General features: G+C 31.9%; 1 long non-coding RNA gene across 2 annotated transcripts in view; it reads left to right on the top strand.

Annotated features, from left to right (window-relative positions):
* LOC142222139 (uncharacterized) overlaps positions 1-25,458 on the top strand; it is a 524,629-nt gene that overhangs the window by 496,968 nt on the left and 2,203 nt on the right. For both annotated transcript variants that reach the window (XR_012718266.1, XR_012718265.1), the window contains one exon: positions 1,128-1,170. This is a non-coding gene — a long non-coding RNA (uncharacterized LOC142222139). The remainder of the gene's footprint in view (positions 1-1,127; positions 1,171-25,458) is intronic.

Here is a 25,458-nt window from a genome sequence, read left to right as displayed (position 1 = left end):
CAAAAATTGTGAGTATGGGTCCATTTTTTGGTATAGCCCCCATATAGACCGATCTCCCGATTTTACTTCTTGGGCTTATAGAAACCGCAGTTTTTATTCAATTTACTTGAAATTGGAAATCTAGAGGTATTGTAGGACCACAAATACGTGTGCCAAAAATTGTGAATATCGGTCCATTTTTTTGGTATAGCCCCCATATAGACCGATCTCCCGATTTTACTTCTTGGGCTTATAGAAACCGTAGTTTTTATCCAATTTGTCTGAAATTGGAAATCTAGAGGTATTTTAGGACCATAAAGAGGTGTGCCGAAAATGGTGAGTATCGGTCCATATTTTGGTATAGCCCCCATATAGATCGATTTCCCGATTTTACTGCTTGGGCTTCTAGAATCCGAAGTTTTTATCCTATTTGCCTGAAATTGGAAATCTAGAGGTATTTTCGGATCATAAAGAGGTGTGCCGAAAACGGTGAGTATCGGTCCATATTTTAGTATAGTCCCCATAAGAACGATCTCCCGATTTAACTCCTTGGGTTTCTAGAAACCGTAGTTTTTATCTGATTTGCCTGAAATTGTAAATATTCTGGTATTTTAGGCTCACAAAAACGTGTATCGGATTAAGTTTTTATCGGTCCATTTGGCAATGGCTCCATATAGACCGACTTCACTTCTTGAGGGTGTAGAAGGCGCACTGATCATGAAAATTGCTTGAAACTCAATGTAAAATTTCCAGATTTTACTTCTACAGATTTAAGATTTCAACTCAAGACGTTATTTTATAATTTTCTTGCACACTTACAAGAGATGTTAATGATTCCTCTAAAACTGAAACAAAAATAGTTCTTATAAATCCAGAATCTGATATAGTCCTCATACGTGAAATCTTTAAATTTATCTTCGGGAAGTGTCCTCAAGTCCTCAAGCCCTCCTGAAATTTCAAAGGAAACCCTAATATTTGGTTCATAGTGGTGGGTATTTAAGATTCGGCCCGGCCGAACTTAGTGCTGTATATACTTGTTTTTTTTTTTTTTTTTGAGGGTGTATTGATAAAATATGAAAAGTATTTTTCGACAACCTAAAGTTTTAAATATTTCACTAATCTTATTTATTTTCTTTTTTTCTTTCCAGATATCATTTATAACTTAAAGGATCTCATAATTATTAAATGAAGGTAAGAAGTATTATTGTTTATTTCTGTTAAAGTTTGTCTTTTTCTGTAAACCTTTACATTAATCAAAATGACGATAAAAGATTTCACTATCAATTTTACTATAGAATTATTAAATATTGACTATTAAAAGGTAGTGCTTACAGTGAAAAACAAAAATAGGCTCAAAGACGTCTTAAGCTTCTGATTCGTTTAGATTTTAAAATACAGGACTAATTTCTTTGAAGAATTTTTTCTTGCGAAAATTTAAAAACTTCTACATATTATTACGAGCTTTCGTACACTCAAAAACAAAAACAAAAATATTTGTATCCAATGATTTTGCGGTATGAATGATATGAACAAATTTTCCCACGGTGATTAGAGAGTCAAATTTCAACCTCATCGGATTAAATTTGTTCCTTTATGAGGTTCTACAAGTCAACATTTGCGGTTCGGTTTATATGAGGGACTATATATAATTATGGACCGTTATGGACCATTGTTTGCATGGTGATTAAAAGCCATATATTGACATCACGTATCAAATCTCAACCGGATCGGATGAAATTTGCACCCACCGAAAAATATATCACCAAAATATTTTCAATTAAAAAGTTAATTGAAGTAGAAAACTTTTTCAATTAAAAAAATAATTGTTACAATTAACTTTTTAATCAAACTAGAAACATTAAGACAATTACGTCAATACTTGCAACTTTTTAATTAAAAAAATTATTGTCGCATTTAACTATTCAATCAAACTCGAGAAAATAGTTAAAAAATGATTGATTTCTATACCCTCCACCATAGGAAGGAGGGTATATTAACTTTGTCATCGAAATATTGCTCTACGACCCCATAAATTATATTTATTCTGGGTCGTGGTGAAATTCTGAGTCGATCTAACCATGTCCGCCCGTCTGTTTAAATCACGCTAACTTTCGAACGGAACAAGCTATCGACTTGAAACTTGGCACAAGTAGTTGTTATTGATGTAGGTCGGACGGTATTGCAAATGGGCCATATCGGTACACTTTTACGTATAGCCCCCATATAAACCGACGCTCAGATTTGGCTTGCGGAGCCTCTTGGAGGAGAAAAATTCATCCGATCCGGTTGAAATTTGGTACATGGTTTTAGTATATGATCTCTAACAAACATGCAAAAATTGGTCCACATCGGTCCATAATTATATATAGCCCCCATTTAAACCGATCCCCCGATTTGGCTTGCGGATCCTCTAAGAGAAGCAAATTTCATCCCATCCGGCTGAAATTTGGTATATGGTGTTAGTATATGGTCTCTAACAACCATGCAAAACTTGATCCATATCGGTCCATAATTATATATAGCCCCAATATAAACCGATCCCCTGATTTGGTTTTGGAGCCTCTTGAAGAATTTTTTCTTGATTAAATTTAAAAACTTCTACATATTATTACGAGCTTTCGTACACTCAAAAACAAAAATATTTGTATCCAATGATTTTGCGGTATGAATGATATGAACAAATTTTCCCACGGTGATTAGAGAGTCAAATTTCAACCTCATCGGATTAAATTTGTTCCTTTATGAGGTTCTACAAGTCAACATTTGCGGTTCGGTTTATATGGGGGACTATATATAATTATGGGCCGTTATGGACCATTTTTTGCATGGTGATTAAAAGCCATATATTGACATCACGTATCAAATCTCAACCGGATCGGATGAAATTTGCACCCACCGAAAAATATATCACCAACATATTTTCAATTAAAAAGTTAGTTGAAGTACAAAATTTTTTCAATTAAAAAAATAATTGTTACAATTAACTTTTTAATCAAACTAGAAACATTAAGACAATTACGTCAATACTTGCAACTTTTTAATTAAAAAAATTATTGTCGCATTTAACTATTCAATCAAACTCGAGAAAATAGTTAAAAAATGATTGATTTCTATACCCTCCACCATAGGAAGGAGGGTATATTAACTTTGTCATCGAAATATTGCTCTACGACCCCATAATTTATATTTATTCTGGGTCGTGGTGAAATTCTGAGTCGATCTAACCATGTCCGTCCGTCTGTTTAAATCACGCTAACTTTCGAACGAAACAAGCTATCGACTTGAAACTTGGCACAAGTAGTTGTTATTGATGTAGGTCGGATGGTATTACAAATGGGCCATATCGGTACACTTTTACGTATAACCCCCATCTAAACCGATCTCCAGATTTAGCTTGCGGAGCCTCAATGAGAAGCACATTTCATCCGATCCGGTTGAAATTCGGTACATGGTGTTGGTATATGGTCTCTAACAACCATACATAAATTGGTCCACATCGGTCCATAATTATATATAGCCCCCATATAAACCGATCCCCAGATTTGGCTTGCAAATCCTCTAAAAGAAGCAAATTTCGTCCGATCCGGCTGAAATTTGCTACATGTGGTTAGTCTCTATGGTCTCTAACAACCATGCAAAACTTGATCCATATCGGTCCATAATTATATATAGCCCCAATATAAACCGATCCCCTGATTTGGTTTTGGAGCCTCTTGGAGCAGCAAATTTCATCCGATCGGGCTGAAATTTGGTACATGGTGTTAGTATATGGTCTCTAACAACCATGCAAAAATTGATCCATATCGGTCCATAATTATATCTAGCCCCCATATAAACCGATCCCTTGATTTGGTTTTGGAGCCTCTTGGAGCAGCAAATTTCATCCGATATATAGCCATCAGATAAATCGATACCCAATCACACAAAAATTGGTCCATATAGGTTCCTAACTGTATATAGGCCCCAAATAAAGCGACCCCCAATTTTCAATTCTGGCTCTGTAATTACCGCGCAAACGTCCATATCGTTTCGTAATTATTTATAGACTTACTTATATATACCTTTTGTGTCCAATAGTAACACGTATGGACTAACTTACAATTTAGAAGACGATGTTAAGAAGTTTGAAGATACCTTGTCATCGGCAAGTAATTCGATTGTGGATGACAGTATTTAGTAAAAGTTTTTACGCAATCCATGGTGGAGGGTACATAACATAAGATTTGGCCTGGCCGAACTTACGGCCATATATACTTGTTTTTTTTTTTTTTTGTTAATTTTTAATTAAAAAATTAATTGATACAATGAATTTTTTTATCAAAAACAAAAAAAAAACACACACACACACAAACACACACAAAGTCGCGCCACAAAAAAAATTGGAAGTTGTTCCACAAACATTTCTTTTAAAGCCCATCCCAGAATACCCCATCGATTTTTTTCCACTTCCGATGAAGTCCTTTTGGACAAGTCCACAAACATTTCTTCTAAAGCGCATCGTGGGGTCCCCCAATGATTTTTTTCCACTCCCGATGTAGTCCTTTTGGACAAGTCCACAATCATTTCTTCTAAAGCGCATCTTGGGATCCCCCAATGTTTTTTTTTCTATTTCCGAGGCAGTCCTTGTGGACAAGTAGTAGAAAGTACGCAATCAGGCTATTTTAAATGCAAATTTTGGGACAATTACATTTTTCAAAAAAAAAAAAAAAAACAAAGAAAATTAATAAAAAAATAGAAAATTAATAAAAATAATAGTAACATAATAAATTTCATCTCCGCTGGGATTTGAATCTGTGCCGTTTGACTTTTTGCTTCCATGGAAGTTCTTTTGAGAAGGGTTTGCAAATTACGAGAATTTTAAATTCTTTTGTTGATTTTTAATAGAAAAAAATATATTTATACGAAAATATATGCCGTAAATAAATAATAAAAACTATGCAAAACATAAAAAAATATTTTTTTTAGAAAAATATTTGATAAAAAAATTGCCTCTGGTGAGATTTGAACCTGCGTTTCTTATTTTTTCGTTCATACTACTAAAGAACATCTCGAGAAGCAATTAGAATGTTATTCCTTGGTGTCGTATTACGATCATATCATAAACATTTGAATTGATCTTTCGACGCTTTATCCCAGCAAAAAAAGCGTCGCCAAAAAAGTAATGAAAATGTTCGTTTTGGATCCGGAAGTGGTGCAAAATTGACGCAGAAGTGATGAATTTAACATGGGCTTGTCATAGGACGGAAGTCCTCCCTTTCAACAGCCGTTGTGCTGAATTTACATCACTTCTTTAGGTGTGATCCGAATTCAATGTTTTGGATGTAAATAAAAAAACTTCCGTGATATTTTGTCAAATAAATAATTTTTATAATTTTTTATAATTTTTAATGGATTCTAACGCTTTTCGGGAACATTTGATCTCAAATATTTTCAAAAATGCACAATTTTTTCAGATTGCATTTAGCATTTTTTTCGACAAAATTTTAATTATTTGTACCATTTTATGAATTCTTACTCTGTTTTAACCTATTTGAAACAAAAAAGTTAAAATTACCCATTAAAAGTATGAAAAAACCAAGTTATAAAAAATTGAATTAAAAGAACTTCCTGGGTAGTTAAAATAAAGAACATCATTGGGAGTGCATCTTCTGGAAGTGCTTTTAAAGTTGTGCCTTTGGAAGAACTTCCAAATTTTTTTGCTGGGATGTTCAAGGGCGTTTGTGGCTGAGTGTGCTAAGGCGTTCTGTTATGGTGCCATCAAACCCAGGATCAACCCCTGTTCGGAGCGAAAAAGTTTTCAAATTGTAAAAAATTTGATAATGGTTAAATAAAAAAATTAAATTGGTTGAAAAAAAATTTTTTTTCGCTTTTTAAATTTCTTCATACAAATTAACTTCCAGAGCACAACTTCTAAAGCAATGCAAAGGATCCAAAAACGGAGTACTTCCGTCCTATGACAAGCCCATGTAAAATTCATTGGAGATGATCCAAGTTTGCACTACTTCCGGATCACAGATTGGGGATCCAAACTACTTTCTTGGAAGCTCTTTTTTGCTGGGCGGTTAAAAAATGAGTTTTGCAATCGACAACAATTATAAAGTTTAACTGAATCAATTAAAACATTAACTGAATTTTTCTAATGAAATCAATTAATTTTTTAATCACATATTTTTTATGCCAAATTAAAACTGTGATTGATACTATCATTTTATGTTTGAAGACATTTCCAGTAAAAAATTGATTGAATCAATTAATTTCGTGATTGAATAAAAAAAAATGTTTTGTGTCTCCAGGAAACTACGGAAATCAAATCTGGGGATTAGTTTATATGGGGGCTATATATAATTATGTATCGATATGGACCAATTTTCATATGCTAGTTAGAGGCTATAGAGTAGACTAAGAATTCTAATGAATATATTTTGAGCTTTCTTTATTTGAAATAAATTTGTTCCTAAAATTATGTAAATTGTGTAACCTAAACTTATTATAAATATATTTTTTAGAAGCTTCTCTTTTGGCCTGATCTGCAATATTTAATAATTTAATAATTTAAAAGAAATTAGAGCTATTGTAGGAACTAAAGTTAGTATTTAAAGTTTAAAATTAAGTCTAAAGCCGTTGTGACACTCATAGTTATTTCATTCATATAAATGAAATACAATTACTACTAAATGTTTTTGTCCCATAAGAGCTATGGAAAAATAAGCAAAAATAAAAAGTGTAATTAATTAACAGCTCTTCACAAAATAATATCGTTATATATAAAATCAACTGATATGTTGCAATTATTACTCTACTAGTTTTACTATGCAATGAATATTTATTTACTCTAATTATATCACATGAATGCGTGTTCAACACTATATATATATTTAATTAAAAAAAAAAAAATATTTGCAAAAATATATTTAATGAAATTTAATTATAAAATTTCTTTTATGTGCCCTCGATATGTACGTGTTGAGGAAAGAATCAATTTTTGCATTATACTAATAAAATTTATTATTAATTTAATACGATAATGTGATTGTAATTTAATGTGAATCTTTTGTGAATCACTTGTTTTGTATGACAGTGATTTGAATAACAATATTAAATGGATCATTCGAATTCTGCCAATAGTCACCATGAAATTTATGAGGATGAAAAAAAAAAACATTCAGAAAATGTAAAAAAGTGATTGCTGGAAAATAAATTTAAAGATATGTGTTTATTATGTGATACAACCAATCTGAATATTATGACATTAGTCAGTCAGTATATGCCCTATACTAACCATGCCAAAATCAGTCCCTATTCATCTATAATTAATTATAGACCCCTCATTCAACCAATCCCCAGGTTTAGAGCGTGAACCTCATGGAGAATGGCAAATACTGACCTCATATGCCCTTTGAAAACCTATCCCAAGATTTGATTTATTGGGCCTTATGCACGGACGAAAAAGTCTGTTTTTCATATGTTTCGGTGTAAAAATTATATATTTGGAAATCAAATTTTCTTTTGCACAATATTTTTAAGTCCAAGTATATAATGTTCATAAACTAGCATAACATGTTTGCGACATATATGTTAGAACATATTATGTTTGGGACATAACATTTTGTAAATATAATATGTGTGGATGCAAATATATATTAATTTAGAAATTGCTTATAAACATATATGTGTTTAGAATGAAAGACCGAGAGAGTTTGCTGCAACTAAAACAAGTATATACGGCCGTAAGTTCAGCCAGGCCGAATCTTATGTACCCCTCACCATGGATTGCGTAAAAACTTCTACTAAAGACTGTCATCCACAATCGAATTACGAGTACTTGGGTTGTGGTAATACTTGCTGATGGCAAGGTATCTTAAAACTCCTTAACATCGTCTTCAAAATTGGAAGTTAGTCCATACGGGGTATATCACCCAGAGAAGGAAATGATCACCTCAACCTTGTTTCAAGAGCAAAATGTTATTTTTGAATGGTGACCATGTAACATGAGACCAAGAGACTCCCGAAATCAAATCTGGGGATCAATTTATATGGGGGCTGTATATAATTATGGACCGATATGGACCAATTTTTGCATGATTGTTAGATACCACACCCAGAAAAAAGTGACCCCTTCTTTAAGTTAAAATGAACTCATTGTGAAGAAAGTTGAACTTCGTATAGCGCCAAAGACATTTTTATTTGTTTGAACGATGTGATTTTCGTAGAAATTAGGTATAATGCATTCCATATATTAGTTAACATTTTCCTATATTTATGTACCACTATACTACAGAATGAAAAAATTTAACTGATTTGAATTCATATATGGAATGATTTTATTGAAATATTTCATTCATTTGGACAAATCTTACACATTTGTGGTAAAACTTTTACTTCACAATTAGAACTGCTTACCTTCGTTTTTAAATACAATTTTATTTATTTATATAAGCAATTTTATCTTCAATAAAAGACATGTTTTATTAATATATTGAATATATTTATTAAGAATCAACCATGTGATATTATCAACTGTAAAACGCACTTTTTCTTCTTCTTGTACTTTTCACTTTTAATAAGTTGCTGCCTAACGATTTTGTCCTCCTTTTACAATTTCAATACCTAAAAAATATAAAAAATCATAAACCATTTTTGTTACAAAAGGTTAGCGTCACTGAATATTACCTGATAATTGAATTCCAAATTATTCCAAATAATTGAAGATTCCAAAATGAAGACAAATGAAAGGATTGTTATTCTGCTGGTGTTTTCTTTCTTTATACACCATCACGAACATTGATAGATTTATTTTCAAAAAAACGAAAATTTTCCTCACTAATTTAAAATAACAAATATTTTATATATTTTATTTGTTATTTATTATATTATTTTTGAACAATCTCTCCGTATACCACAACAACGCGATTCCAACTAAAAAAACAACCCACGCGCAAACACATCGATTACGATGACAGGTATCGATTACAGGTAGACAATAGAAATATAGGAAAATATCCTATATTCTAACAAGTGTGTTTCCTTAAGTTTTGAAAGGATTGCATACTTCTTAGTACGAATGAACTAAAATATTTTTCTATGCCAAGTGTTGTTCGTATGTATGAAAAACTTTCTATTATAAAGGAAGTCGCAATTATCATTTTATAAGAAATTTTACTAATTTTGAGGAAACTTGGTTTTAGTTCGGGTTTTGTTTATTTTTATGAATGCTTTGTTATCGGTGAATAAAATTTTCTTGTTCAGTAGTAAATTCTTATACCCAGCGAAGAAAACAGTATGAGTAAAATTCCATGCCTTATTCTAGTTAATGAACTATTCCTAACTGCTTACAGTTTAGGATTTTTTTACTGAAACCAGTAAATTTTATTATTTCTCACAAAATTTTACCTTAATGGAAATAAAATGGATAAACTATATTGATGAAAAATTTTTCCTTTAGTTTCGAAGGCATTTTTTTCTGGGTGCATATATTAATATAACGTACAAAATTGTAACCGAATCGGACGAAATTTGCTCCTGCAAGAGGCTCCGGAGGTCAAATCTGGATATCGGCTTAAATGGCGGCTATATATAATTATGGACCTTAATAGATAAATTTTTGCATGGTTGTTAGTGGCCACATACTCACATAACATAGAAAATTTCAACCGAATCGGACGAAATTTGCTCCTCCAAGAGGCTCCGGAGGTCAAATCTGGGGATCGGCTTAAATGGCGGCTATAGATAAATATGGACCTATATGGACCAATTTTAGCATGAATGTTAGAGACAATATTCTAACATCACGTACCAAATTTAAACCGAATCGCATCAAATGTGCTCCTCCAGGAGGACCCGCAAGCAAAATCTAGGGGCTATATATAATTATGGACCGATATGGACCAATTTTCCCATGGGTGTTTGAGGTCATATACTAACACCACGTACCAATTTTTAGAGGATCGGATGGAATTTGCTCCTCCTAGAGCCTCCGCAAGCAAAATTTGGGGGTCGGTTTATATGGGGGATATACGTAAACGTGGTCCGATATGGCCCATTTGCAATATCATCCAATCTACATCAATAACAACTACACCCAGAGAAGGAATATGATCACCTCAAACATGTTTCAAGGACAAAATGTTATTTTTGGATGGTGACCATGTAACATTTTTAACGCAACCCTGTTATTTTCTCGGAAATTATGTATCTGTTTTCGGAAAGGATCTTATGTTTGGCAAGAAAAAAACATTTTTGCGATAAATATGTTACGTGGTCACCATCCAAAAATAACATTTTGCTCTTGAAACGTGGTTAAGGTGATCATGTTCCTTTGTTGCGTGTACTTGTGCCAAGTTTTAAGTCGATATCTTGTTTCTTTCGGAAGTTAGCGTGATTTCCACAGACAGATGGACAGCCGGACAGACGGACATAGCTAGATCGACTCAGAATTTCACCACGACCCAAAATATATATACCTTATGGGGGTCTTAGACTAATATTTCGATGTTTTACAAACGGAATGACAAAGTATGGTGGAGGGTATAGAAATAGAAGTAACCAATTGGCGCCTTAAAAATATATACACACAAAGAAAATTTCATTAAATTTTTTTTTTCCTGTGTATACCTACGGTGAAATATAATGTGTTTGAACAATACAAACAATATTTTGTTTGAAACAATACTGAAAATATAAATGCTTGAAGCAGAATGTGTGTTGGGTATATATGTTACAGAAGCGATTTTTTTTGAGGTGTGGAGGAGGAACTTTTATTCGATCCTATTGAAATTTGATACTGATGTCAGAACATTTTTGCGCTCTAGTTTAGGTCTAGTGAAAGACTCTTATTATAGACTCAGTAAGACACTTCCGTTTTAATTTGTTCCGCCCCCATTCTATTGTTACCGCAATGATAAGATACCTAATTTTTCTTCCCGTCAAAACGATCTGAGTATTTGGAACTTCCAAAAATGCAAACCTTTACGATAGAGCTCTCTGTTGCCAAATTGCAACACTAGCAATATTTCTGCGAAATGCCTATATTTACATGTACAGAAGCTTACAATGCGATGCAGTACTATACAAATATTTCTAATTTTGCCATTTTGATTTAAATATTCTCCCCCTGATGCTGTATCTGATGTTATTGGCTATGCCTTTCCCCCTTACCACCCAAACCCTACTTATTGCCCCCACCAAACCCTTCATTGACTGATTAAGACCACATTCAACACTCGTGTAAATTCCATTAGGCATTGGTGTAGTCTCCAAATGTGAAACCACATATGTGCATCGGCCGCACAATATCTGTGGTAGCCGGTTAGTATCGCATTATCATTGCAGACTTTTAATTAATTTATCTGACGGACGGGGTCTGTAGTAATAGAAAATTTAAAATTCCACAGACTCGTATCTCCCCATGCAAAAGGCGATGGCTTCTGCATAACAAATTGCGATTGTGGCGAACACGCTTTGGGTGTTGCCGATAACAACAACAGGAGGCGCTGTGGAATTCATTTGTCATGGGGATGTGTGGCAGTAGGCAAGCAATACCCCGTATAACTGTAGTGGTGGTGGTCATATGGTCTCTATGGAATTAATATTGGTGAGAATACTGGAGAATGTACTACTATTATTGTACCTTTAATTAAGTTTTATACATCAAAATATTCAATACAGAGCTAAGAAGAATGTAATTCAGGGGAACGGAATCTCTTGGGCTTAATAACAAGGATCTTAAACAATAATTAGTTTATTCGGAGCGAAACTCATATATAAGTGTGGATATTAGCATACAAACAAGAAGCATTCTTAGAAAAAGACACGAAAAAGGGCGTTTCGGATGTTTAAGTTCATTCGGCGAAATCGTTTTTTTTTAATTTCAAAACCAGCTAATATCGGAAATAATATCACATTTTAAAATCTGTTTCTATTTGTTTGAATTGACTAGATTTTGCACGAATTAATGGCCTTTCAAATGGCCGAAAAAGACATCACACACAGAACGAAAGTGGCTCTGATGTATTTTGGCCCATTTTCAACAAAGTGGATCAAGTCTTTTGTATTTTTTTAATGTCAACCTTACTCTCCAAAATACTCCTGCTGCAAAAGTCCAATGGATCCGGAGATTTTGGTGGCCATTGTGCTGTAGAAATGAAGCGAGGAATCTCCTTTTCAAGCTATTCTAGGTTGAATCGAGCTAATTCTTGTTTGAAAGTCCATGAACGAAATGGGGTTTAGTACTAGGGGTTAAATACTATCTTAAGGACATTTTTCCAATAATAATTGGCATTTATTTTGAACCCACGATCGATGAATACGAGCGAGGAGCAACCATTGGCCTTTAGTGCGGCCCACACCATAACCATCGGTGGTTCTTGATAGAGGTCTGCATCGAATAACTTTTCACTACATGTATGCAATTCGCTGTCGAATATAGTACATACACTGTCTTTCTCTCAGAGCGCAAGTAGTGAAGTGAAGAGAACACTTGCTTGTCAAATACCACCAAGTACTTATCCGAAACAATATGTGTTCCGAAAAAAAGGACCAATAAAAATGTAAGTACTTGAGAAAAAGTACAACATGGATTCTCTTCACTTCACGCGGTACCACAAGTATTGCTCAGTTATGTGCGAAGCAAAACTTTCCATTATTATTAATCATAGATATGTATGTATGTCACATATTTCATATATTTATGTATGTCACACACTTACCTTAACGTTTGCCGTTCTTTATATCAATCCGAAAACATATATTATGGAGAGTAACTGTTTTCTTGTATTTTTGAAACTGGTACATGGAGTACTCTATGAAGTTTTGTTCTCGCAACATACTCGACGTAATCACTCTGAGTACACTTCAATAAGAGAGAAAGAGGAATATGTGCTTGTTGGTAGTAAAGACATCAGAGTAGCAACAAGAAGTTACTCGTGGCTTTTGGTGTTCATTAAAATGTGTACCAATTGTTTTGCGACTCTCTCAACTATATGTACTCATTTAGCAAGTACACGTGTACTCTGCATTTACAAATGGAATTGTGCAGACCTCTAGTTCTTGAGTTCTGATGGCCAATGGAAGGTGTTCATTTTCAGCTGAACTCTTTGCCAACTAAAGTCGATCATTTTGTTTGTCCATAAACTGCTCAATTTTTAATGGCTTCTCAAAAATTTTGCCATTTTTTTCTCTAGAAATTTATGTCAAAATTGTATTTCTGTAGAAAATTTTGTCAAAATTTAATTTCTATAGAAAATTTTGTCAAAATTTTATTTCTATAGAAAATTTTGTCAAAATTTTATTTTTATAGAAAATTTTGTCAAAATTTTATTTCTATAGAAAATTTTGTCAAAATTTTATTTCTATAGAAAATTTTGTCAAAAGTGTATTTCTATAGAAAATTTTGTCAACATTTTTTTTTATAGAAAATTTTGTCAAAATTTTATTTTTATAGAAAATTTTGTCAAAATTTTATTTCTATAGAAAATTTTGTCAAAATTTTATTTTTATAAAAAATGTTGTCAAAATTGTATTTCTATACAAAATTTTGTCAAAAGTGTATTTCTATAGAAAATTTTGTCAAAATTTTATTTTTATAGAAAATTTTGTCAAAATTTTGTCAAAATATTATTTCTATAGAAAATGTTGTCAAAATTTTATTTCTATAGAAAATTATGTCAAAATTTTATTTTTATAGAAAACTATGTCAACATTTTATTTTTATAGAAAATTATGTCAATATTTTATTTCTGTAGAAAATTTTGTCGAAATTTTATTTCTGTAGAAAATTTTGTTAAAACTGTATTTCTATAGAAAATTTTGTCAAAATTTTATTTCTATAGAAAATTCTGTCAAAATTTTATTTTTATAGAAAATTTTGTCATAATTTTACTTCTACAGAATATTTTATCAAAATTTTATATCTATAGAAATTTTGTCAAAATTTTATATCTATAGAATATGTTGTCAAAGTTTTATTTATATAGAAAATCTTGTCAAAATTTCATTTCTATAGAAGATTTTGTCAAAATTTTATTTCTATAGAAAATTTTGTCAAAATTTTATTGCTATAGAAAATTATGTCAAAATTTTATTTCTATAGAAAATTTTGTCCAAATTTTATTTCTAAGAAAATTTTGTCAAAATTTTATTTCTATAGAAAATTATGTCAAAATTTTATTTCTATAGAAACTTTTGTCAAAATTTTTTTTTCTATAGAAAATTTTATCAAAATTTTATTTCTATAGAAAATGTTGTCAAAATTTTATTTTTGTAGAAAATTTTGTCAAAATTTTATTTTTATAGAAAATTTTGTCAAAATTTTATTTCTATAGAAAATTTTGTCAAAATTTTATTTCTATAGAAAATTCTGTCAAAATTTTATTTTTATAGAAAATTTTGTCAAACTTGTACTTCTATAGAAAATTTTGTCAAAAGTGTATTTCTATAGAAAATTTTGTCAAAAGTGTATTTCTATAGAAAATTTTATATCTATAGAATATGTTGTCAAAGTTTTATATATATAGAAAATCTTGTCAAAATTTCATTTCTATAGAAGATTTTGTCAAAATTTTATTTCTATAGAAAATCTTGTCAAAATTTTATTTCTATAGAAAATTCTGTCAAAATTTTATTTCTATAGAAAATTTTGTCAAAATTTTATTTCTATAGAAAATTTTGTCAAAATTTTATTTCTATAGAAAATTTTGTTAAAATTTTATTTCTATAGAAAATTTTGTCAAAATTTTACTTCTATAGAAAATTTTGTTAAAATTTTATTTCTATAGAAAATTTTGTCGAAATTTTATTTCTATAGAAAATTTTGTCAAAATTTTATTTTATAGAAAATTTTGTCAAAAAAAAATTTTTCACCTTGCAGAAGCAAATTTCATCTGATCGGATGATATTAGTCTATGGCCTCTAACAATTGTGATATAGACAATTTTGTCAAAATTTTATTTCTATAGAAAATTTTGTCCAAATTGTATTTCTATAGAAAATTATGTCGAAATTTTATTTCTATTGAAAATTTTGTCAAAATTTTATTTCTGTAGAAAATTTTGTCAAAATTTTATTTCTGTAGAAAATTTTGTCAAAATTTTATTTTTATAGAAAATTTTGTCGAAGTTTTATTTCTGTAGAAAATTTTGTCGAAATTTTATTTTTATAGAAAATTTTGTCAACATTTTATTTCTATAGAAAATTTTGTCGAAGTTTTATTTCTATTGAAAACTTTGTCAAAATTTTATTTCTATAGAAAATTATGTCAAAATTTTATTTCTATTGAAAATTTTGTCAAAATTTTATTTCTATAGAAAATTTTGTCAAAATTATATTTCTATAGAAAACAGTTGTGCAAAAATTTGTCCAATCGGTCCATAATTACCCAGCAAAAAAACGTCGCCAAAAAAGTAATAAAAATGTTCGTTTTGGATCCGGAAGTGGCAAAATTGACGCAGAAGCAATGAATTTAACATGGGCTTGTCATAGGACGGAAGTCCTCCATTTCAACAGCCGTTGTACTGAATTTGCATCACTTCTTTAGGTGTGATCCGAATTCAATGTTTTGGATGTAAATTAAAAAATTCTGTGATATTTTGTCAAATAAATAATTTTTATAATTTTTTATAATTTTTAATAGATTCAAACGCATCTCGGAAACGTTTGATCTCAAATATTTTAAAAAATTCACAATTTTTCAGATTGCATTTAGCATTTTTTTCGACAAAATTTAAATAATTTTTACCATTTTATCACTTCTTACTCTGTTTTTAACCTATTTGAAACAAAAAAAGTTGAAATTACCCATTAAAAATATGACAAAAGTATGTTATAAAATATTGAATTAAAAGAACTTCCTGGATAGTTAAAATAAAGAACATCATTGGGAGTGCATCTTCTGGAAGTGCTTTTAAAGTTGTGCCTTTGGAAGAACTTCCAAATTTTTTTGCTGGGTATTTATATCCACTATGTATACGGATCCCTATGTTTGGTTTCCGAGCCTCCTGAAAGAGCAAATTTCGTCCAATCTGGTTGTAATATGGTACGTGATATTGGTGTACACACAAAAAAATAACTGCAAATAAATATTAACAACTTTATTTGTATGTAGAATCTGCTTATGCTCAACAAATTTGTCGATTGAACATGAGGCATTTGTTGTTGAAATGTGTTTGTAGATGCTTCACAGAGGAAATAATAGAAATATTCTGAATTTTCAACAAATTGCTTTGTTGCGAAAATAGTTGACTGCTATCGATATGAAAACAAAAATACAAGACTGGTTACGCACACATCGCTGAGAATATGTACGAAAGCTATATTTATATATTTTATATATTATTTGTATATTTTTCAATATGGTAGTTTCTTAAATGTGTTTTTGTATGAGATAAATAATAAAACCATATTAATATCGGGATTAGAGTTATTACAATTCTAATTAACTAGAATATATAGCACTGGGAAAAAAGTTGTCAAAATGCTTGCTAGACCCGGGACTACTCAAATTTAAAATTGTCAAACATTTACAAAACTGAGTATAGGATTTTCGACACAAAAATGTTACATGTTCCCCGTCCAAAAATAACATTTCGGTCATATTCCTTCTCTGTGTGTACTTAACAAAATATCTCCAAAATTGTTCCGGCAATTTTGCAATTTTGGTGCAATTCATAGCAAAATTCTGTCAATTTTAATTTCAATTTAATTTTTTATCAATACACCAATAAATTTGTTACAGGTCATTGATAAACTCCAACAAACCACAATCAAATTTTTTCGTTCAAATTCAAAAATATTTGTTGAGGATTAAACGTAACGTTCAACAACAAATATTTTGTACTGTTGGATACTCAACAAATTACTTACAAATTATGTTATTGAGAACACAAATTATTTGTTGTCTTCTGATGGTGACGATTGCTAACAACTTTTTTGTAATAATGGTTATTAAAAGTACAAATTAGTTTGTTGCAGGAAAATTAACAAATTTTGTTATTGGTTTTCCAACAAAAGTTATTGGTTCTCAAACTTATTTTTATCTGTGTATGATTTCTAGTAATCATGCTAAAATTTTTTCATATCGGTCCATAGCCATATAAGGCCACCATATAATCCGACTCCCAAATTTAATTTCTAGAACCTCTGGAGGAACAAGTTTCATCCGGTCCGGTTGTCACTTGCCATCGGCAACTGTTATCACAACGCTAGTAATTCGAATGTGGATGGCATTTCATGGTAAAGGGTGTATAAGCGCTGTCGATTCGGAAAAAAATTTCGGCCTTAGTGTTACACTACTTTTTCCCCCCATTGCGTTTTCGTCCAAATGATAGTGTCATTCCAGAGCAACTTAAAAAATGCTATCATTATAACGGGCATACACGAAATCAAAAGAGTAAATCGCATCATTCTTGTTTGTCGACAGTGCTGAAAATGCCCTCAAATTGCGTGACACTATTTTCACAATTCACTATTTTAAGATTTCGAAGCTTTTTTCGAACTGGTGCCACTGTGCCTAACCTATCCTGATTATTTAATAATTCATATCACTAAAGTTTACAAACTTTAAAAAATTGTCCTATTATTTCTTCGTTTTAAATTGTATTGTTACACTCCTGCTTTACCTTTTAAAACATATCCTGCTTTTTATTTTTTTCTCTCTCTCTCTTTGTCTTATTTGCATTCAATTCCCCACTTAACGATGAGCGAAATGAATCCATAAAATGTATTTGCATACATGTGAAGAGATGAAAGTAAACGTTCTCAAGTTCCGGTACTGAAATTTTTATTCAGGTTTTCTTTACTTTTCCTTTGAATTCCAATGCCATGTTGTGACATGATGGGTGGCCATATAAAATGCTTGAAGGTATATTTGTTTTGTCGTTGAGTGTGTAAGCGTATATCAGAGTATACATACGATATGTATATCGTCATCTTCATCATGCATTTCTTAATGCCCGGATCTAACTATTTTCACATTTCCTGAAAATTTCTTTACTTTCACCATCTTGGTATGGTGCAATCACAAGGGTAGCACTAAGTATTTAGAAGTGGGAATATTCAAGTGGGTCTATAATAGGAATTTGTAATTGTGTTCAATGTTAAGGATGACTGATATGTTATGAAACAAACTAAAGTGCTAAAATTTTTTTCATTTTTATACCCACCACCTATGATATTTTTAAGTTGAGTAAATCGCAACTTTTCTCGGACAATCACTTTTTGTACAAAAACTAAATAGGGACTAGTTACCTTAACTTTTGTTAAAGTTACATCATTTTCTTTGAAAAAAAAAATTAAAACGAATTTGACCCCATCTTATATACCCAGTAAACGAAGGCCATATTTTTGAGAAAATTTTTGTAAATAACATTTCCTCTTAGAGTCTTAAGTGTAATACAAAAGCAGAGGAAATCGCTTAAAATGCGTTTTTACATTCTTCCAAGATGTTTCGACAACATTTCCATTGTTCTAGTTCTCATCCTACAATGCCATACGTTTTACACATTTGTCTTTATACAAGTCTTTGTGACGAAAAATTGAGGCAACAGTAGTATTTAGTTGCTGCTTCAAAGCTTCCCTAACACTATTGTCAGCAATAAATGTCAAGAATGTCAAAACAGGAATAAGTTTGACTCTAATGTAATTTTCTGTGGAAGAAGTGTAAAGTTTGCCAAGCATTTTTAATTCTACCAGGCATTACAATGTGTTTCGTAGTTTTTTGTTTGGGCAAGTAGTGGTACAAAAATGGTCTCTAAGTACTGCTAGATGTGATTTAAAACTCTCCAAAATGTTACTTGAATTACTGAGAGTACTGATGAAAAACGTTTTTGAAGTGAACCCATCATTTTAACATACTAGAGATGACAATCAAAAAATTCAATTCAAATTACACTTTTGGATTTTTATACCCTCCACCATAGGATGGGGATATATTAACTTTGTCATTCCGTTTGTAACACATCGAAATATTGCTCTAAGACCCCATAAAGTATATATATTCCGGGTCGTGGTGAAATTCTGAGTCGATCTGAGCATGTCCGTTCGTCCGTCCGTCTGTTGAAATCACGCTAACATCCGAAGGAAACAAGCTATCGACTTGAAACTTGGCACAAGTACTTGCTATTGATGTAGGTCGGATGGTATTGCAAATGGGTCATATCGGTCCACTTTTACGTATAGCCCCCATATAAACGGACCCCCAAATTTGGCTTTTGATTGCTCTAAGAGAAGCAAATTTCATCCGATTCGGCTGAAATTGGGTACATAGTGTTAGTATATGCTATATAACAACCATGCAAAAATTGGTCCACATCGGTCCATAATTACATATAGCCCCCATATAAACCGATCCCCCGATTTGGCTTGCGGAGCCTCTAAGAGAAGCAAATTTCATCCGATGCGGCTGAAATTTGGTACATGGTGTTAGTATACACGCAAAAAAATAATTCTTTCCTCCCAAACGAAATTTTAGACAAACAAAGTTCGTTTCTCATTTGCTTTTCGTTGAATGGAAGTGTATTTGGAAGAAAAGTATATTTTTTTTGTGATAAACGTTTATTCTTTTCCAGGATGTGAAAACAATTTCATAAAGACTACCTCAAAAAAATTTTTTTCTGGCTAATTGCATTTTCCCTCACATCTTTCCCACTTCCACGAAGTTTTTTAGTTCTTAGCACCTTTTTCTGTAACACAAACAATGTAGAAGGAATTATACGATTTTATACATTTTAAATTTTTTTTTTACCTTTCGCCTGGACGGAGAATCGAACCGCGGACCATGCAATTTGTAAGCCAACACACTATCCACTGAGCCATGTCGCCGTTATTGTCATCAATAGATAATTACCCATATAACTAAGTTATATTTATATAGCATAGCTTGCGGCGCCCACGAGTCGATTAAACAAAGTTTATTTAACAGAAAAATACATTTAGTTGGGCACCGTGGAGCAGTGGTTGCTACGTCTGACTTGCATGCCAAGGGTCGTGGGTTCGATCCCTGCTTCGACCAAAGTTTTTTTTTTTTACATATATTCCAGATATGATCGGAAGATTCCGAAAAAATTTTCAACATTACATTCTACTATATTAAATTTTTACTATGAACTGTAAAATGTGTCTTATTAAAGACCTAAAATTAGAAAAGAACAGTGTTTGATATAAACGAAATGGACTGTGTTGTTGGTTCAAAAATAACTTTTTTTTACTGAAAAAATAAAAATTTTGTAACAAACGAATTTTTTTGGTGATAAAAGTGTATACTTTTCGAAGCAATTCAAAAAACTCTAACAAAAGAAAAACGTTTTCGGTACACTTTTTCCAAACGTTTTTTTTTTTTGTTTGCGTGTATGGTCTCTAAAAACCATGCAAAAATTGGTCCACATCGGTCCATAATTACATATAGCCCCCATATAAACCGATCCCCCGATTTGGCTTGGGGAGCCTCTAAGAGAAGCACATTTCATCCGATCCGGCTGAAATTTGGTACATGGTATTAGTATATGGTCTCTAACAACCATGCAAAAACTGGTTCACATAGGTCCATAATTATATATAGCCCCCATATTAACCGATCCCCCGATTTGGCTTGGGAGCCTTTAAGAGAAGCACATTTCATCCGATCCGGCTGAAATTGGGTACATGGTGTTAGTATATGGTGTTAGTATATGGTCAACCATGCAAAAATTGGTCCATATCGGTCCATAATTATATATAGCCCCCATATAAACCGATCACCAGATTTGACCTCCGGAGCCTCTTGGAAAACCAAAATTCATCTGATTCAGTTGAAATTTGGTACATGATGTTAATATATGGCCTCAAACACCCATGCAAAAATTGGTCGATATCGGTCCATAATTATATATAGGCCCCATGACCTCCGGAGCACCTTGGAAGAGCAAAATTCTTCCCATTCAGTTGAAATTTGGTACCTGATGTTAGTATAGGGTATCCAACAACCATGAAGGAATTGGTTCCTATCAGTCCATAATAAAGGGTGATTTGTTAAGAGCTTGATAACTTTTTTTTAAAAAAAAACGCATAAAATTTGCAAAATCTCATCGGTTCTTTATTTGAAACGTTAGATTGGTCCATGACATTTACTTTTTGAAGATAATTTCATTTAAATGTTGACCGCGGCTGCGTCTTAGGTGGTCCATTCGGAAAGTCCAATTTTGGGCAACTTTTTCGAGCATTTCGGCCGGAATAGCCCGAATTTCTTCGGAAATGTTGTCTTCCAAAGCTGGAATAGTTGCTGGCTTATTTCTGTAGACTTTAGACTTGACGTAGCCCCACAAAAAATAGTCTAAAGGCGTCAAATTGCATGATCTTGGTGGCCAACTTACCGGTCCATTTCTTGAGATGAATTGTTCTCCGAAGTTTTCCCTCAAAATGGCCATAGAATCGCGAGCTGTGTGGCATGTAGCGCCATCTTGTTGAAACCACATGTCAACCAAGTTCAGTTCTTCCATTTTTGGCAACAAAAAGTTTGTTAGCATCGAACGATAGCGATCGCCATTCACCGTAACGTTGCGTCCAACAGCATCTTTGAAAAAATACGGTCCAATGATTCCACCAGCGTACAAACCACACCAAACAGTGCATTTTTCGGGATGCATGGGCAGTTCTTGAACGGCTTCTGGTTGCTCTCCACTCCAAATGCGGCAATTTTGCTTATTTACGTAGCCATTCAACCAGAAATGAGCCTCATCGCTGAACAAAATTTGTCGATAAAAAAGCGGATTTTCTGCCAACTTTTCTAGGGCCCATTCACTGAAAATTCGACGTTGTGGCAGATCGTTCGGCTTCAGTTCTTGCACGAGCTGTATTTTATACGGTTTTACACCAAGATCTTTGCGTAAAATCTTCCATGTGGTCGAATAACACAAACCCAATTGCTGCGAACGGCGACGAATCGACATTTCACGGTCTTCAGCAACACTCTCAGAAACAGACGCAATATTCTCTTCTGTACGCACTGTACGCATTCGTGTGGTTGGTTTAATGTCCAATAAAGTAAACTGAGTGCGAAACTTGGTCACAATCGCATTAATTGTTTGCTCACTTGGTCGATTATGTAGACCATAAATCGGACGTAAAGCGCGAAACACATTTCGAACCGAACACTGATTTTGGTAATAAAATTCAATGATTTGCAAGCGTTGCTCGTTAGTAAGTCTATTCATGATGAAATGTCAAAGCATACTGAGCATCTTTCTCTTTGACACCATGTCTGAAATCCCACGTGATCTGTCAAATACTAATGCATGAAAATCCTAACCTCAAAAGAATCACCCTTTAATATATAGCTCCCATATAAACCGATCCACAGATTTGACCTCCGGTGCCTTTTGGAAAAGCAAAATTCATCCGATCGGGTTGAAATTTGGTACGTGATGGTAGTATATGATATTTAACAACCACGTGAGATGAAATTTGTGGATGACAGTCTTTCGTAGAAATTTCTACGCAATCCATGGTAGAGGGTACATAAGATTCGGCCTGGCCGACTATACTTGTTCCATATTTACTTCGTGCTCATCAAATGTACAAACGCAGACATCATATAACTGCAAATAAAAATAAATGATCCATATAGCAAAATGCAGAACAAAAAACAGGTACATTTTTCAATTACACATTCCTTTTTTGTGTTCACATAGAACCACGTGCCACTTCTGAATAAATAAATTAACACAAAACACAGTAAATAAAAAGTAAAAAAATTGAATGGTCAGGTACATGATTTTCTCGTCCATGTAATGGTATCAAATTCTATCATTTAAATGATAGAACATGTTTGCGGTATTTGAGAACCATTGAAATGCTTATTGCCACCATACATTTTTCTCAGCTCGAAAACTATTTTTACAAAGACAAAATACATGGTTTTCGCGACAATTACGTACTCTAGATTAGAATTAAATGGATGCGGCGACCATGTCCAAACATGTGTTTTTCTGTGCCTGTGGGTTTAATACTTTCTCCTATGGACAGAGTCCAAAGTGGGCTAACGCAATCCACAAGAAATTCGTTCAGTGGGGTCAGTGAAATTTCACTCAGATTCACGAAGCAAAATGTTTATTCACGCACGCTCACGCACGATACGGGTGGTAGATACTCACGCACATTCACCTAAACCTCTAGTTCATTTTGCTAATTGTGGTGTTTAGTTTTCCGATTTCGTATAAACTTCTGATATTCCCGGTTCCAATATTTAGTTGTTGGTTACTTTTACCTCCAGTGATTCTTAGGGACGCTCCCTCTAGGTGTGAAAGGCAATAATTTTATTATGCAAATTTTATTTCTATAGAAAATTTTGTCAACATTTTATTGCTATCGAAAATTTTGTTAAAATTTTATTTCTACAGAAAATTTTCTCAAAATTTTGTTCCTATAGAAAGTTTTGTCACAATTTTATTTCTATAGAAAATTTTGTCACAATTTTATTTCTATAGAAAATTTTGCCAAAATTTTATTTCTATAGAAAATTTTGTCAAAATTTTATTTCTATAGAAAATTTTGTCAAAATTTTGTTTCTATAGAAAGTTTTGTCAAAATTTTTATTTATATAGAAAATTTTGTCAAAATTTAATTTTTTAGAAAATTTTTTAAAAATTTAATTTCTATAGAAAATTTTGTCAAAATGTTATTTCTATAGTAAATTTTGTAAAAACATTATTTCTATAAAAATTTTGTACAAACTTTATTTCTATAGAAAATTTTGTAAAAATTTTATTTCTATAAAATATTTTGTCAAAATTTTATTTCTATATAAAATTTTGGCAAAATTTTATTTCTGCAGAAAATGTTTGTGACAATTTTATTTCTACAGAAAATTTTGTCAAAATTTTATTTCTATAGAAAATTTCGTCAAAATTTCATTTATGTAAAAAATATTGTCAAAATTTAATTTCTATTTTGTCAAAAATTTATTTCTATAGGAAGTTTGGTCAAAATTTTTATTTGTATAGAACATTTTGTCAAAATTTAATTTTTTAGAAAACTTTCAAAAAATTTAATTTCTATAGAAAATTTTGTCAAAATTTTATTTCTATAGAAAATTTTGTTAAAACTTTATTTCTATAGAAAATTTTGTCAAAATTGTATTTCTAACGAAAATTTTGTCAAAATTTAATTTTTTAGAAAATTTTTTAAAAATTTAATTTCTATAGAAAATTTTTTTCAAAATTTTATTTCTATAGAAAATTTTGTCAAAATTTTATTTCTATAGAAAATTTTGTCAAAATTTTATTTCTATAGAAAATTTTGTTAAAATTTTATTTCTATAGAAAATTTTGCCAAAACTTTATTTCTATCGAAAATTTTGTCAAAATATTTCCAACCAACTTTTAGTACATTTCGAGTGTAATATAAAAGGGCTATTACATGTTTTAACTTAATTTCGAAAACCGTACAATTAGAATCGATTGTCTTGAGAGAGGGGTGTGTTTCGGCAAATGCACTTAAGGTTCCAATATTAAACGGAGAGAATGAAAAAACTATTTTGTGGTTGGTATTTAAGATTGAATCCAGCTGAAAATTTGGCCTTAACCTTACTCAGGAAGCCCGATGTATCAGGCTCACTTAGACTATTCAGTCCATTGTGATACCATATTGGTGAACTTCTCTCTTAGGCACTAAGGTTAGTTTAGGTTAGCGTAGGTCGCTTTCTATAGTTTGAGTATAAAAACCACATTAACTCCTGGCAAAAATTTAGTATGGTAGTTTATGATATGCCAGGAAAATGAAGTTTAACAAGTAAATGCGGACATAATTTCGGCCGGTCCGAATCTTAACCCTCTAATGCACCAATTTTTTTTTTTGCCAGCTGATTATATATTCAATGTTAACGACACAAAAGCAAGAAAACGAAACAAGTAAAATTTATGCGGCAAAATTCAGTAAATGCTGCAAAGCGTCTTGAGCAGATTTTACTAAGTTTTCTTTTTATTTTACCCATTTTTGTTGTCTTAAGGTGTGTTTCACTTAAAGCTTCCTGATTTTACGAAGCGGCGGGGTTGGGCATTAGAGGGTTAAATACTCGACTCCATGAATTAAATAATATAATTGTTTCCTTTGAAAACTCTTCATCGGTTTACCTGAAAATATATAGAATTTCCGATAGATTTGATGACAAAATACTCTGTCATTCCAACGTATATACCAACATGGAAATCGAGAGACTTAACACATGGAATTGGTATAATTCCATATTCCCTACAACTATTAATGGACCTAAAATTTCCCTTAATTTCAGGCATATTGGATAAAAATTTGGTGTGTCTGGAAGCCTATGAAATCAAATCGGGTGATCAGGATTTATGGGGGCTCTACCGATGCACACCATATTCGACACACTTATTTATGGACCCAATATATTTCTAGATTTTGAATTTCAGGAAAATCGGATAAAAATTGTGGTGCTTAGAAGCCCAAGAAATCAAATCAGGCGATGGGGCTGTATGGGGACTATATCAAATGTGGACA

The sequence above is a fragment of the Haematobia irritans genome, chromosome 1 (genome assembly GCF_050003625.1).
Source record: "Haematobia irritans isolate KBUSLIRL chromosome 1, ASM5000362v1, whole genome shotgun sequence".
Lineage (NCBI taxonomy): Eukaryota > Metazoa > Arthropoda > Insecta > Diptera > Muscidae > Haematobia > Haematobia irritans.
This window is presented reverse-complemented; position numbering and strand designations above follow the sequence as displayed.